The 12,902-nt window shown below is 35.4% G+C and overlaps 1 long non-coding RNA gene across 1 annotated transcript; it reads right to left on the reverse strand.

Moving 5' to 3' along the window:
• Positions 1-514: 514 nt before the first annotated feature.
• LOC139703356 (uncharacterized) lies at positions 515-10,404 on the reverse strand. The gene is made up of 3 exons (XR_011705731.1): positions 10,133-10,404; positions 6,279-6,373; positions 515-535 (listed from the first exon to the last, which is right to left on the reverse strand). It is a non-coding gene; the product is annotated as an uncharacterized lncRNA (long non-coding RNA).
• Between the last annotated feature and the right edge of the window lie 2,498 nt (positions 10,405-12,902).

Genomic DNA, 12,902 nt, shown 5'->3' on the forward strand with positions numbered 1-12,902 from the left:
TTTAATATTTATTTTTTAGTTTTCGGCAGACACAACATCTTTGTATGTGGTGCTGAGGATCGAACCCAGGCCACACGCATGCCAGGCGAGCGAGCTACTGCTTGAGCCACATCCCCAGCCCTAATGGTATTTCTTGATGCTGTCTTGTTTGACCTTCTCAACAGACAGATGAGGAAAAATATCCAGAGAGCTAAGAATATGTTTTTATGCCATTATCATCAGTATTGTCAACTCTGGAGCTCAAATCTAAATTCTTCATTTATAGTTTACTATTTTTTTCCTCTTTGACTATGTCTGTAAGTAAAATTTACATCTTTGAAAAGATACATCAAGTTGATAGGGGTGCAAATGGCAAAGAAAACCTAGACATAGATTATTTGTTTTCCCTGGAATAAAGTTCTATTCTTTTCAATTGGACTGAGTCTTTTAATACTCTTCCATATTACAGTAGACTGGACTTCTTGGATTTTATTCAATATAAGGATACATCTCAGAAGCTGCATGACTAGCCAGGGTTCTTGTTTCTTCCTTCACCCTGTGAGGACCAAAGTGGTTAATCTGAATGAAAAATAATAATTTATAACAACAATGCCAGCATCATCAGGCACTGAATATACATTCTGATAATTTTCATCCATTAGCTCACTTAATAATCTCAAATTGGATTATTATCACTTTCTTGCAGATGAGAAAACTGGGGCACACTAAGGGGGTTAAATGATTGTACTAATATTACAATACTACTATGGGGACAATCTTAGATTTATGTCTAGACACACAGGCTTCAAAAGCTACACATTCTAACCATAATCCCAAACTATATTGGGCCCACTACAGCTAGAAGGTGAATTTTATATCTCACTAGGAAAAGAACTTTAATTAAACTAAATATTACAGGAAGGGGGGCTGGGGTTGTTTCTCAGAGGTAGAAGACTTGCTTAGCCTGCGTGAGGCACTGGGTTCAATCCACAGCACCACATAAAAATAAAATAAAGGTATTGTGCCCACTCACAACTAAAAAATAAAATGTTTAAAAAATAAATAAATATTACAGGAAGGAAAATAAATACATTTTAGGGGGGAAAGTCCTTATCTATCTCTTCAGTCAGCTGTAAATCCATTCAACCATGATTGGAAAAAATAAGTGACTAAAATGGATAAAACCTATTATAATGTATCATGACAGAGAAAATACACACACAAAGACAACTAAGCAAATGAGCATGCACACCAGGTGATGACAAGTACCATAGAGGAAGGGGTAAATTTTACTTGAGTAATTAGAAAAGTCACATCTATATTTGAGATATCCTAGTTAATTAACAATTCTTTACTCAAGGTATGTATTAATAATCATGTCTGATGTTTAGAACTACCCAGATCTGCCATTATGTTAGTCTTATAAAGTAATGTTTTGGTGACAGAAAGAGAGTCAAACTGACCTGCATTTCTTAACATGGTAGTTTCTCCTACTTAAGTTTTGAGGAGGAAAAATAAGGGATGGAGGAAAGGGAAGAACAGTGGAATGAATCTGACCAAACTTGCATATGTGCACGCATGGTTGAGACATGGTGAGTCCCAGAATTGAGTGTAATCACAGGACACTAATTTTAAAAAATTAAGCTGTAAATGGATTGAAGAGGACTGGTGTAGTGGAGGGAAGGGACAGGGGATGAGGGGAGATTGCTGGGGACTGAACCACAAGTCAAAAAGAAAGATGATAGATAGTTCTTTCCCTTCCCTAAGTTGGTATAATCACCTCCTCTTTGGGTAAACACTGTCATCTAGTGCTGCTGACTATGGAACTATCACATTCTGTTTCAGTATTTCCATCTTTTTATGGTTCCCTTTAAAACTCCAGTTACCCAATGACCGAACTACCCTCTCATCTCTTTCTGTTATTTCTTAATGTGTGGAAAAATGACACAAAGTAGCCTCTTAATCAACTATATTTAAAATATATGCAATGACAGGGACTATATGTAAAAAGAAATGAGAGAATTTGTCCTCTACTTTAATAGGGATTTGGATCACACAAGCATATGCATTTGTCAAAATTTAGTAATCGTACATATAGAATTTGTGCACTTCATCACATGTCAGTTTTGCCTCGGAAGAAAAATTAAGTGCAAATAAAGCTATTTACACTTAAATATTCTGCAAAGAATTGTATAAAGTCTGCAATTTATTTTGGAATATATCAGTGAATAAGATTGGCAGATGCTGGATAAAAATATAAGTAGATGATAAATGTACTCAAATACTAATGGTACAATCCATGGAGATGCATACAGGTATTTACTGTAAAACCCTTTCAAGGTTGCTCTAAATTTTAAAATCTTCATAATAAAATGTTGGAGAGAGTGCTAACTTAAGTGCTACTTAAGCTAGTGTTTTATCTCAGAAATTTTTAACATGTGTAGCCATACCTTAAGGTGTCCATGCACTGAAATAGGAAAAAAAAATCCTGTCTTTAGTTTGACCATATCCAAATAAAATTTGGTATTATCTGTGATTATTAATTTGGGCAACATATTACCACAGTTTAACAATATCTATGAATTTCTCATTAATAGAAATCATTTTTACACCATACTATAATTGTTTCACATAACGAATTATTATTTATATCTAAAATGATTTTGAAATGACAAGAGATTTTTAGATCCCCAGAGATCATTACATTAATTGAAATAATACAGGCACAGAAAGACAAGTACCACATGATCTCCCTCACTCATATATAGGCTACAAAAAAGTTGATCTCATAAAAGTAGAGAACAGAATTGTGGTTTCCAGAGGCTGGGAAAAGTAGGGGAGGAGGGATAGGGAAAGATTCGTCAAAGGGTACTAAGCTACAGTTAGATAGGAGTAAGAAGTTCTAGTGTGCTCTTGCACAGAAGGGAGAATATGGATAACAGTAATGTACAATACATTTTAAAAAGCTACAAGAAAATGCTATGCAAGATGTAACAAAAAAACAAAGAAATAATTTTAAATGTTTTTAATATAAAAATGATAAATATTTGAGGCAATAATGTTTAGCCTTACTTAAATATCACACAATGTGTACATGTATGAAACTATCACTTGTTATCTTATACACATATACAATTTCATGATTTTATGCATCAGTTTAAAAATAATTTTTACCCAGATTTGATAGCATGTGCCTACAGTCCCAGTTTCATAGGAGGCTAAGCTGGTAGCATCACCTGAGTTAACAAGTTTGAGATCAACCTGGCCGCAAAGTGAGACCCAATTTTAAAAAGCAATTTCTAATTGAAAAATTAATATCTTAATGAAAAGTAAATATACTGCAATATCATAATGTATTGTGAATTACTTTGGTAATTTTAGCTTAGTATAATTATTTTCCTTTATAATCTTATATGGTTTATGCATTTTATTTATTTTTTGTTTGTTTTATGCATTTCAAACATTGCTTTGAGGAGCCTTTAGGTACCAGACTACCTCTGTGGCATACAAAATCAGTTAAGAGCTGACAGATTCTGTGCCATGCTATACTATCCTTTCTATGTGACACCATATAAGATATGGGACTTCTATGAAGATTTTCAGTGACCCCCTCCCGAGACCTAGAAATAATCCCAAACCCTAAGGACCTATCACCTTATTGTTCAAACTCAGTAGCAGAATAAGACAGATATTTTCACTTTATCATTTTTCTCTCTTCTCTCTTACTACTTGAGGGATGCATGCTAATTTTTTTTAAATTATCGTTTATCTGAAATTGAAATTTAACTAGGGATCCTATGCTTTATCTGGTTACCTTAGTCATAGGACCCAAAAAGGTTTTCATGGGTATTTAAACCAAAATATATGAACCTAAACAAGTAACATCAACATGAATGCAGATCACATGGGTTTGGATACAGCAACTAAAATCTAGGCATTCCCAGCAGCTAGGTGAACAAGTTTGTACTGGGACCATACCATTCCATTCAAAATTGCTAATAATGGGAGATCAATATGGATTGAATTTATTGAACCTTACTCCTTGCAATATGACAAAGCTTTGCTATTACTCAGTTCAATATATTCACTCTCTCATTTGAACCGCACAAGATCTTAAAGAATGAACATATTTCCCTCAGTTTAGAAAGGAGGCTATAGGGGTTTAGAGAAGTTAACTTTCCTTAAGTCACACAAATATTAATTTTAAGAGCCAAAGATTTAAATATATCTGATTCATGCTTTTTCCATATACTAAAATGCTTAACATTTCAGATAAGAAACATCAGAAGTAGAACATATTAACTAGGTGTATCATAAATTTTCATAATTATTGGATAAAAATGATAGGGCAGAGTTTAAGAATATTTACTGTGATGAAGTTCCAGTGGAACTAAAAATAATAAAAATAAAATTGTCTCCTGTTTAAACATCAAATCAGATTGTATTGACAAAACAATGTGTTTTCCCCTAGCATTGGAAAATGCTGTGCAAGATGTAACAACAACAACAAAAAAACAAAGATAAAAATGTGTGCAAGTTTTTTCATTAAATGTGATTAAAACATCAAAAGCCCCAACATAACAGAGAAAGGAAAATCCTAATATTTGGCACACAAAATAATGACAGAGTAGAAAGCTTGTGATTATAATAGAGTAAACATACACAAATAATAAGAAAATGTAGAATATGGTACTTAACCAATAAAAGCACAACTGAATGGCTGTACATGAAATGCCTTTGTTGTATATTAGAAAACATAAGCTCTATTCCCTCTTATGCCATCTTATGTATGTTCTTGATAAAAATAAAAACCATTGGTGACCTTAAAGTGGGAGAGATATTAGAAAACCAAAGAACAATTATACTTGCTTAATACTATGAAAATAACTTTACACTCTTAATTGCATTATGTAAGCTGATCAGTTATGTGTAAAAGGGAAAAGAATATTGATACTAAAGAAAGTTTTCAAAAAACATTTTGCAATTCCAGACAACTTTCAAAAAATTATCTTTACTGTGCACAACATAACTGCTTTTGTAATGGTTGGGTATTGACTTGTGTGTGTGTGTGTGTGTGTGTGAGAGAGAGAGAGAGAGAGAGAGAGAGAGAGAGAGAGAGAGAGAGAGAGAGAGAGAATATTTGCTGAGCCATTACCAAGTAGGAATGACGCATGGCAATTTCTTTGTCAGCCTACCCAATGTTGCTTAGAGGGAGGACTCTCCATTGTGGAAATGGGCTTGCCTTGGACCCAGGTCATTTGCAGTGACATTGCATGAATGTTTGAGAAAGGTGACCCTGCTCAAGGACCAGGGCAGATCCGGGTTTAGGGAGGATCCTGCTGGATTAGGGTGGGTCCAGGTTTAGGGTGTATCCTGCTGGGAATAGGGAGTATCATGCTGCCTCAGGTTTGAGTTCTCACAGGATTCAGAGAGTATTTTGGGATGCAGAGCCGGGTGGAGGTGTGGATTTCCCCTAGAACGTGCGTGTAGAGTGCCGGTGAGAGTTTTGGGAATAAAGAATTGCTGTTTGAATCTACAAGGCTGTGAGTGGCTCGAGATTTTGCGCCCAGCCAGACTGTGGCAAATATTAAATAGTTTAAATAAATTTTTTTTTAGTATTTAATTTTTGGTTGTAGTTGGACACAATACTTTTATTTTAATGCGGTGCTGAGGATTGAATCCAGGGCCTCACACCTGCTAGGAGAGCACACTACCACTGAGCACAACCCCAGCCCCGTAAATAAATTTCTTTTTAAGAAACACTTATTATATCCACTCAAATGTATATTATTACTTTAAAACATGAATAAACACCTAATAATTTGACTACTGATTGTAGATTGTTTTACATGGTCTTTTTAAAGTATAGGGCACCTCAATAACAAAGGCATTTATAGTATGGTTTTTGTGTTTGCACATTTCTTTTTGTAGCATATATTTTAATTTGTACATATCCATCATTGAACCAACGTATTTTGAATTAAACCATTATAAGGCAATTCATGGAATGGAGCAGACTATAGTTACTAATTACAAACTGTATCAATGAGTATTAACATATTTATAATTTATTATACAGGCGTGAGTAAACAACCAGATGTAAAACATCCCCTCTCCCTATTTTGAATGATAGAATTTTCATAGCAGTTGCTTCTATATTTGTTATACTAAGTTGATTTTTGATGTGCCAAATATTTTCTTAGGTATTAGATATGGACAAGGCCAAACACAAGATTTCAAATGGAAAACAGTCATCCAGCTTACTGATTTTTCTCCAAGACATCAAATAATGTATTTACCTTGATAATGTTCTATATACTAACTCCTCAGAATGTTTTGCCTTCTTCTCTGACACCATTGACTGGATGTTCATTTATTCCACACAATACTTTCCCTGCCAAAAAAATGACCTTTGTGAAACATTAGAAAGCCTGAAAAATCATAGGTACTTTAATTAAACAATTATGCTCTCGAATCCTGTTAATATCCATTGACTATATCTAATCATTCACTTTTACATTCTGTAACTTACACTGTAAATTTTAAATTATAAATTGATATAAAAAGTCTTTAGAAACACTATACATTGGAAACATAAGAAATGCATTTGCCTGTATTTCTCCCTGTCATACCAAAAGAAGAAATCCAAGGATGGAGTCATGGTTAAAAATCTCTACAGGTGTGTTTGTGACCATAATGAAAGATGGTTTGAACTTGTAATTTTTTGCAAGACATATGATTTATATGGTCACTGACTTCTCCAAGAAAAGTTCAATGATGATACACTGAATAGATATCACTTCTGACATTCAAAGTGCTTTGCAAACTACCTCCCTTCCCACACAGCATTTTGTCCAGTGGCAGCTGACTCAATGAGTGACACATTCTCTCCACAGTGCCCTCAATTCTGCGCCTGTCTTCACTTAGGGGTTTTATACATTAGGCAGCAGAAACAGTGACCCTCAGCATTAACTTTTTAGTTTGCTTATATATCCAGCATCCCATGGAGCAACTGTCCAAGCATACATGCAACAAAGTAGCCTTCTACAGATGATACTAACTTGTCCTAGTTTCCAGCATGCATAAGAGAAAGCCAGTATCCTTCAAAACAATATGTGTCAGGACTTCCTGATCCAGGCTGGTTCTCATTGTTCCCTTAATTTAGCTAGTGTTTTAAGAATTAAAAAGGGACATTTCAGAGACATGGTGTTTTATTGTACCCCTATTCTTTAAGAGTAATACAGTGTGCTAGACTTTGAGTGATAAAATAGCAAAAAATGGAAATCAGATTTATAATTAGCCCTGTGGATAAATGGAGAGAAATGAAGTTTAAACTAGAAGGTTGGTAACTAATAGTTGAGATTTTAGAAAGCAGATACTACCACACTAGGCCTTGAAGTAATATTTCTTTAAATGCTCCTTTAATTTATGCTTTATCATTATATTTGCCTATAAACACAAAGAATTTATGATCAACAAATACTTGTAACTAAAGAATATTAGTATATAATTATATATATATATATATATATATATATATATATATATATATGTGTGTGTGTGTGTGTGTATATATATATATATATATATGCAGTTAATAATGATAAAAACAGGTTAATTTTTTATGTGGTCAGATAAATACTCATAAATAATCTTCTTACACTGGTATAAATTGTCATTTTTTATCCCCTTTCCTTCTCTCCCTATCCTGTTACATATGACCTTTAACTTTAGACACCAGGGCCTATGTTTAATATCTCTGGATTTAGATGGATAAACGATTTACTTGTTTAGACCTTAAATTATCTGTTTATTTTGGTCTCAGTTTCTACTTTTTCTCTGTGAGCCATGCATTTATTTATCTCATCCTTCCAACTAACAGTTTTCCACCCTCAAAATATTTTATTTAATTTTTCAGGGTATTTTGTTGCATTTCAAAACATAATAATCCCCTGGATATTCTAGCATGTCAAAATGAGGAAAACAAACAAAAGCCTGCTATTTTGAGAGTTTGTTATTTTATTTATTATTTATATAAAATTAAATAATCTAGAAATATGCAAGGTTCCCACAGATAATATTAACTTTCTTTTATTTAGCAATTTCTTTTATCTATCAACCAGTGAGCACAAAAAATATGCTAGGTATCATTTAAACATGTGGGGAATTTTAGATATAGCTTCAAGTAGAAGTTCCAAGTCAGAATTCCTGGGGCTGGCAGAGAAACTATGCTGCTATTCAGGTGTGACCCTAACACCTTTAAATCCCAAGGCCTGACTCACTTTATTGAATCATTGTTCTAAAGGCATAGAGGCATTCAATATTAAAAACATTAATATTTTATTTTTTGCCTCCAAGCTAAAATACTTCTCCTACCACTGTGTATCATAAAGTCATGCTGATAAAGGGTGGACAGGTATAGGCATATTATTCGGTTCACTTATTCCTAGTTAATTACCTTTATGGTTCAAATACCAAGTGATAATAGGAAAGGATGATAAATAGCTCTCCATTAAAACACTTGGAATATTAGAAAAAATGTCTTGCTTTCTGCCAGCCAATTCTCAGTATATTACTTACCCTATAATATGTTGTATCCAGAACAGAACATAGATATTTTTCCCCTATCAGGGGGATTTATGATAGTGTCTCAACTAGTGATGACATGCCAACAAAATATTTAATACACTAAGTATTTTGACATGTAATTCACTTTCAGTTTTTCGTTCATTTAAGAAAACGTATTTAAGATTAAAATCTGTGTGTATTTTACTTGTAAATTCGTGTGTTACAAATGTATATTGTTTCCAAACTCTCAGTGGGCAGATAGAAAATGCACACAAAAACTTAGATAATCTCTAATTCAAATGCAACCTCACAGGCTATTTCTCAGTATTCCCCATTTTGTAGTCGTTGTTTCTCTTTTCCTACTGTGAGAAACTTAGTTCACAAAAACATTTATATTAATCATTTGCGCTGATACAAATAGGATATTATATTATCCTATGATAAACAAAATATTGTTTAAAATCACTATGCCAATGCCACTACCAACAACAAAGTTACTATGTAAGATTAAATATTGCTTTGTATGTTTGGTCCTTTAAAATTATCTAAGGGACTGGGGTTATAGCTCAGAAGTAAAGCACTTGCCTAGCACATGAGAGGTACTGGGTTCGATCCTCAGTATCACATATAAATAAATTTAAAAAAAGCATTGCGCACATCTACAACTAAAAATATTTTTTTGAAGTATGTACTAAGCTGCAATTCTAGACTAAAAAAACTCCCAAAAGTGAATTATTTTTCTTTGTGGTTCTATAATCAGTCTCATATAGGGTTAAGTTTATTTATCTACATTTTTAATTTCATGTGTCCCTTATTTCCCTTTTAGGTCTTTTTGACATGTAAAATATCTACTTTTAGTTCAAAAGTGAATTCTTGTTTTGTTGTTTGTTTTGTGGTGCTAGGATTGAACCCAGTGTGGATTCTACTTTTTAAAGATTTTCTAAGTTTATGTATTCCCTCTACTACACCATTAACTATTTCAGATAGGTGCTATGACTGTATCACTAAAAAAAAGCATCTTTATTTTCCCAAATTGAAATTTTCAATTTTTACAATTTTTCCCTCTAGGAAATCAAATATTCAAATTTTTTAAAATGAAAGTTAAACTCTGGGCAACTAGGCTTTACATGAGAACATGAGGTGTTATTCCTCAAATGGTATGAGTTCAAAAACCTGTAATTTGTGACATAATTTCTTTAACACAGAATTTTTTACCAATATCTCTATATATTCTGCTGTATTCAAAATACTGAGATCCTGAAATGAGTGATTTTTTTTCAACACATCAAATACTGCCATGATAAAAACCACAATAAAATGAGATGTTTAAATGACCTATAAGGAAATTATAATTCTTACTAGGATAATGGAGTCAAAGGATTGCCTGAAAACCCTAGAAAAAGATTATTTTAAAATTTACATATATTAAGGTTTTCTGTTGGTTACCAATTAAAGAGAGGGTAGCTGAGCTAGGTTTGGGGTAGCAGGAAGTTGGAACCCGACCACTTCAAGTTGTGGCCAACTACTCACGTTGCTTCATTGGCTGTCCTTAAAAACCCACCATCCCTTCTCTCCGGTTTCTCACCTTTGCAGACAATTTTCACTTGGGCTGTGGCGGCAGCAGCAGCAGCAGGAACAGTGGCTCCAGCGGGCTCCATAGTAGCCTCTGTAGCAGTCCCAATCCAACGGATGATCCCAAGTGCCTTCTGCCTCTCAGCATCTAGTGTTTTCTGTGCAGGCTCGGTGGGCTGAAGCGCTTTTTCCTTCACTTCTGGCTAGAGCTCAGGTCACCTGACACTATGAGGCAGAGAGGGTGCTGGGAGGTTCTCTCCTTTTGGATCCAAGATGGCAGAATAGAGGATGGCTGCTCTGTGGAATTAAACCAAGAAAACAGTCACGCAGCGTCTCCACAAGGCCTCACCTAGACGGAATACAACATCTAAGAGCATGCAACAGGACCCCTACACAGAGAATTTTCACAGAAACCATCAGAGCTGCCACCACCTGCACAGAAATCAGAGTCTCTGTGTTCCAGTAAGACTCCAGACTCTGGACCCAAAGCCCGCAGTTCTAGCACACAGGGCACTCAAGCAGCATAACAGAAACACCTAAACAGCTGCCTGTTACTCCCATGCAGGCCACAAGGCTGCAATTTAGCCACAGCACAAAGCCATCCCACCTCCCCACACCTCACCAGACTACCCCAGCGCTGGAAACAGACTGACTCCATCTTGGAAAACCCCTCTCACCATTTTTGGTGGGTGTGGCTATCAGCGAGGATCTCCGTTTGAACAGGCACCTGGTTCCCAACTTCCCCCACCCTCCCAGCTGCGATTACTTGGCACAGTGACTACCCAGCGCAAAAACCCACTCTCAGCTGAATGGGAGCAGAAGCACTGGCTATCAGCACAGACCTCCGTTTGAACAGGCACCTGGTTTCCTACTTCCTCCCCACCCCTCACTCCCCAGCTGTGATTACTTGGCACAGTGAATAACCAGCACAAAATCCCACTCTCAGCTGAAGGGGAGCAGGGCCACTGGCTATCAGCACAGACCTTCTTTGAACAGGCACCTGGTTTCCAACTTTCTCCCCTCCCTCCCTTCCCAGAGACGATTACTCTTCACAGTGACTACCCAGCTCAAAAACTGCTCTCAGCTGAATGGGAGCTAGAGCACAGTGCAACCAGGGCACCAACCATCTGGTGTGAGCCCCAGAGTGAGAAGCACCGCAGTTGAGACCTGATAAGCAAAGGAGGGGAAGGATCTAGTGACTTAAGAGCGAAAAAGCTGAAGCAAATCAGAGAAACTAGGATTGGGAAGCTCCAGGCAGAAGAGGGAGACAATGGAGGGGAGAGGGGCTCAAGTCCTCTCACCCTGGTTAATACAAGGCCACCTACTGGAAGAGAAGCGAAGCAGAAAGGAAACGAAATTCTAAGAGTTTTCTTTGTTGTTGTTGTTGTTTTTTTTAATTTTTTAATTATCTTTTCTTTCTTCTCTTTTTTCTTTCTTTTCCGTTTTTTCTTTTTTTCTTCTTGCAGCATCCAAACTTTACTATTTTAACAGCTGTCATTTTCTAAATACATATGTGTGTCTGTTTTTAGGTACTGTACTGTCCTCCCATGTACTTGTCTACTCTAAGTTACTTCCTGTTTATTCCCCAGCTTCCAACCCTCTGCATTAGAGTTCTCCTTCAAATTTCTTAAGGTAAATTAACTCCATACACTCACATCTTTCCCCCTTAGCATAATGTCCTACACCCATCACTCAGTTCACTGTCTGCTACCAAAAACTGTACACCTTTTATGAAACTACTGATTATATCTTAAATAATAATTGAATCCAACAATTTGACATTGAGACTAAATATAAATGTCTTAATAACAATAATTTGTTCATAGGTGATGTACTGTTGATATAAGGTCTGTTAACATTGTCCTTCCCCACAAAGGAGGGATCTTGGAACCATACAAGAGCACTACAAAATCTATAGCAATAACACACCAGTCACATAGAGTGGGGGCCAGGGGGGAGGGGAAACGCGAGCAACATGAAAAGACAAGGGAAGAAAGTACCACAAATAATTCAGGACAACACAACATTAGAACAATTGACAGCTACAGCAGAAGGAATGACAGAGAAAGACGTCAGGATATATATGATTAAATTGTTTGGGGATCTCAAAGAAGACATTAGACAACAAATACAGGCAGTGAAAAATCAGTTTGATAATGAGCTACAAAAACAAATCCAAGAAGCAAAAGATCAACTCAACAGGGAGATAGAGGTTATACAAAAAAAAAAAAAGAAAAAGAAAAAGGAAAAAAAAGAAATCCTTGAAATGAAGGAAATAATAAACCAAATTAAAAACTCAAATGAGAGCATCACCAAGAGTAGACCACTTAGAAGATAGGACATTAGATAATGAAGATAAATTATATCATCTTGAAAAGAACATAGACAGCACAGTGAAAATGATAAGAAACTATGAGCAGAACATCCAAGAAATATGGGATAGCATAAAAAGACCGAATTTAAGAATTATGGGGATAGAAGATGGCATGGAGGTCCAAACCAAAGGAATGAGCAATCTGTTTAATGAAATAATATCAGAAAACTTTCTAGACATGAAGAATGAAACAGAAATCCATATCCAAGAAGCCTACAGGATGCTGAATGTGCAAAATAACAATTGATCCACACCAAGACACATTATAATGAAAATGACGAACATATAGAATAAGGAGAAAATTTTAAAAGCCACAAGAGAAAGGAATCAGATTACATATAGGGGGTAAACCAATTAGGATAACAGCAGAATTTTCAACACAGACCCTGAAAGCTAGAAGATCCTGGAA

This window comes from Marmota flaviventris, chromosome X (assembly GCF_047511675.1).
Source record: "Marmota flaviventris isolate mMarFla1 chromosome X, mMarFla1.hap1, whole genome shotgun sequence".
In the NCBI taxonomy this organism is placed as follows: Eukaryota; Metazoa; Chordata; class Mammalia; order Rodentia; family Sciuridae; genus Marmota; species Marmota flaviventris.